Here is a 4,608-nt window from a genome sequence, read left to right as displayed (position 1 = left end):
TTTTAGACCGATGTATAAGATATACTAAGACTTCACTTAGTAAGCGATTTAGAAACCGATGTAAAAAAGAAGAAACAATGTCAATTATACTATAAAACAACGCTTATGGAGATCGAAAAATGTATTCAACATACTAAAAAATCAGTCAACAGCCGATATCTGTGGCTACAAATTTAATTTTATATATAAACACACACAAATACATACCAAAATTATAAAAAAAACATAAACAAGAAGTTAAATCCCAAATAAATAACTAAAACTTCGATTATCATTATCAAACTAATAAAAAGCATTCCAATATACGAATTTGACAAAATCAAAAACATATAATTCTCAAATATACAATTGTAAAATCTACAATTTTACATGATTAATACAAGATCTTGGAATGGTGGTGATTGTACTCCATGTGCAACAGCTGCCATGGCACTTAGTTTTTTAGCTGGAACACTCCCTCCATATGTCTAGTTCATCCTCTCATAACATCCAATGAAAATGTGTTGCGGTGTATTACATATATGGAAAACCAAAGTATCACCTAGAACCAGAGAATTTACACCCTTGTTATGGTCTCTACCAAGAGTTTAATGCTTCTGAAACTTGGAGTATACATTGTTGTAGGTTTGAGGTCTAAAGCACCATTGTTATGCCATTTGAGCCTCATTTCAGTACCATTCCAATAACCAGGATGGTAAAAACCACCATTGCCTATACCAAGTTTTTGACAGCTTTGCACAATTTCCACTTACAGTTGTTCAAAACACAAACATGTCACACAAACATGTCTCAGTGCCATACCAGTAATTGCTCAAGAAAAGGTTATCCAGAGCATAGAAGTTGTCAGTTACACACACGAAGCAAAAAAAATGCATGTAACCACAACAACCCATAAGTTGAAATATGAAAATATACCCGGGGGAGATATAATAAAAACTGATTATCTAAAAAAAGAAAATAATTACAGAGGGGTTAGTATTAGCAGCCGTAGGAGTTGAAGGTGAAGAAGATGGTTCAACGGGACACGACACTGATGACTGGCAGTATGCAAATCCACCCAAAATATTACCTTGAAGTAATCTGTAATGGTATATACCCCAGAGTAATCTGTAAAAATATTACCCTGAAGTACCCAAAATCACAAATTTTGACACGTGGCGCTAAACTTCCATCTAACAGTGTATTTTCGAGCTTCAGATCTCTATGGCAGATATGTTGTACAACATATCATATATCATTAAAAACTAAAACTGTGAAATTCAGAGCTGATACAAAAAAACTGTGAAATTGGAGGTCTCTTTTGAATACGATCAACAGGTTGTGATTTTGTAACTAATTAAATTGAGGGGAGCTGAAATTAAGTTTCAGAAATTAGAATAATAATAAGAACATCCTGCATTACTAATTCTTCTATACATAAAGACAGCTAATAATAAAAATTATATGCCTCAGCTATCAAATCCTAACAAATAATTTTCAAATAATAAATTTAAAGATAGCGGCTTAGATATAATTTAAAGGAATAATTTCAGTCCTTACCAGAAGGGCCACGGTTTTTCCAGTGCCATTTCTTGCTTTTGCTAACACATCCTTACTTAAAAAAGAAAGAAGATTAAAATGAACCTGTAGACAATTAGAAGCTAATGGGTTTCATTACTTGTGGTAAACCTATATGTATTATGGCCAAGTGAATGTATTTACCATTTATCAAAGTCCAGGTACATTCACAGGAAAGCTATAGAAACTGTTCAGGACAAGTAAGAGTATTTAGATTAATGTATAGATTTAAGTCGAGGTAAGTACAAATATTCTATAAAAGCAGCATCCAAATTCAAAATATTGTGTCAAATAATACAACACAAATAAAGTACATCGACAGACTTTATATATGGCAATCGTAAAAAGAAAGAACGAGATTCTGAGAATAATAACTTTGCTACAAAGGTGGTGTTTGCAAGATACAAACCTTTGAGAATTACAAGAAATGTTGCCGCCTGTACAACAGTCATCTTCTCCTACCCAGCATGAGAATTACAAAAATGGACTTATAAACCAATATGTCAAGTGAAACAAGCAATATCTAACAACATATAGGCATTGACATTACAATATCAAAAAACATAAAAATTATCTAGAGATGCGTATAATTTACAAAAATTTATAATACGTGCCTACTTTGTTACTGAACTTTTAATGTAATGTTGCCTCTAATAGACTAAAACCTCCATTATTAAGGCTTCCAACAACAACATATATCCTTTTATTTTAATATCAATTTATAACAATAATAAGTACATTATACAACTTTTAAACTAACAATTACAGTATGGTATTTAAGTCATGACATAATACTGGGCAACAATTGATGAGGAGACCAAAAGTCAATCAGAACTCTCCAATACCGTTAAAAATTGAATTTTTAAAAGAAATTAGAATAACACTTGCTAAATGAGAGCGGGGTCTAGCTAGGGTTCAATCTCCTTTGCACAAATCGATCAATCTTCAACCTCCTTTTGAAATCTAGGGTTCAAATCAGGAATTTCAAATCTAGGGTTCGAATTAGGGGTTTAGTAAGTAAGAGTTTTGATTTTGGGTTGAAGAATGAGAGTGACATTGAGAAAGAAAGAAAATTGAGGAAAGAAGAAATAGTGGATGAGCGTGAGAAAGAGAGAAATTTAGCAGAGAGAAAGAGAGATGAGAGAGTTTAGTGTGGGGATAATATTTAGAGATAAGAGGGATAAAGATGTAAGGGGAACGTTTTAATTAAATTGAAGAAGAGGTTGCATAATTTTTTGGATTTTTTAAAAGGTAGTTTAGATATCAGTTTTTTTATAACGGATGTATAAAATAAACTTTAACATCGTTTATTATTGACACTGATGTATATGAGATGATGTCTCTTTAGCATTTTCTTGTAGTTTTATAGAGTTGAAAAAGAGAGGGATTGATGAATTCTCAAGTAATCACGGAGAACAAATACCAAAGCAATCCCTACCAAATAATATGAATGAATCTTTAACCAGTGCTCAAAAATATGTATGGGAAATTGGCTCCACACATACCAACCGATGTATTCGTATTGATGTGATCAATAAAGTGTAAGTTATAATTTTTATAAACAGGTATATACATCATAGTGATATGAGAATTTCCCGAATATGATTTATGAATAACTTTTAGGATGGAGCCATCAAACATATGCTTCATTTAGATCACCAATATTATGTATGAGTGGGTGGAACCTAAGAGGTTTAGCTGGAAGGCAGTTAGTAAAAGAAAACTAAAGTTTTGTACTTTGAAGAGTTCATGGTGATTCATATATTATATCTTAATAATTGTTTTTGTTTGTAAGTGTAAATAAATTTAGGAATTATACCTCATTTTATTATCGTGGATTTGGATGTTTTCTTTATTTTCCTTAATAAAGTACTTTTAATATTTGATTTTGTAGAAATACTTTGTATGAAAACCAGAAATGTCAGATAATGTTCGTGAAGCTTGGCTATTAAGTGTGAGATTGCACTACTGAAATTTGTGTAGGAGTGCACCAGCTCGATGGGAAAAAAATGAACAAACTAAAATAATTTGGAAAGAAGTTTGGGATAGATGGTCCCAACAGAGGAACACCCCTGAGTTTAATAAAAAAATTCAAAAATCAGAGAAAAATCAAAATAGCGGGGTCGACATACACTACAAGAAAACAGGGTAAAATCGAACGAACATAACCGACCGACGTCGATTTGGTCACCTTAAAACTAACCGACGTCAGTGGTAGGTTATATGCCAACTAAACGGCACCGTATCGATGACGTGACACACATAAAACCAACCATCCACTGGAAGTCGGTTTTACTGGAAAAAAACGACACCGTTTTGCTGATTTGTCACTTTTAAAACCGACCACCTACATGTGGTCAGTTATATGCACAAATTCTGTAAGTTAAAACAGACCATAACGGGTGGTCGGTTTTGTAGAATAATAAAAAATTAATTTAAAGTACAAAAAAAAGTACTCGTTACGGAGATAACGGTGTTGTTTTATTCTTCTGCCTAAAACCGACCGCTGACGGTCGGTTTTAACCTATTATTTTTAATTTTTTTGTTATATCCCTCATTTCTTGATTTTGGGCAAAAAATTAAAAAGACACGAGTGATTGAGGATTGAAGTGGGGGAGTTTTAGAAAATTGTAAGTTCTTTCCATATTTTGTAATTAGTGTGTGTGTGTTTATGTTGGTGTATGTATTAAATGTTGTTGTATGTATTTAATGTTTTTATTTTTTTATTTAATGTTTGTTATGAGAAGAGAAGTTTGGTAGTAGATAATTTGTAAGCTAGTTTCATTTATTGTAATTATAGTGTGTGTGTGTGTGTGTTTTATAAAATACATGAATAATTATGAGATTAATGATAAATTATTTATTAAATATAATTTTTTTAATTTTAAAAAATATTATTGTAGATGGAAACTATTGATCGAAGTTGGATTGGTAATCAATTGCAAAGCCATAAAATTTCATTGACCCCGGAATATAGAATTGGTGTAGAAACGTTTTTAAAATTTGCTAGCGAAAATGGAATGAAAGATGGTACAATGAAGTGTCCGTGTA

At 31.8% G+C, this 4,608-nt stretch overlaps 1 long non-coding RNA gene across 1 annotated transcript; it reads right to left on the bottom strand.

Annotated features, from left to right (window-relative positions):
• Positions 1-253: 253 nt before the first annotated feature.
• LOC141676921 (uncharacterized) lies at positions 254-2,867 on the bottom strand. Its single transcript, XR_012557228.1, has 2 exons — positions 1,702-2,867; positions 254-1,623 (listed from the first exon to the last, which is right to left on the bottom strand). It is a non-coding gene; the product is annotated as an uncharacterized LOC141676921 (long non-coding RNA).
• Between the last annotated feature and the right edge of the window lie 1,741 nt (positions 2,868-4,608).

This window comes from Apium graveolens, chromosome 8, assembly GCF_009905375.1.
Source record: "Apium graveolens cultivar Ventura chromosome 8, ASM990537v1, whole genome shotgun sequence".
Classification (NCBI taxonomy): domain Eukaryota; kingdom Viridiplantae; phylum Streptophyta; class Magnoliopsida; order Apiales; family Apiaceae; genus Apium; species Apium graveolens.
Note: the sequence above shows the minus strand (reverse complement) of the source record. Positions and strands in the feature narration are given on the sequence as shown.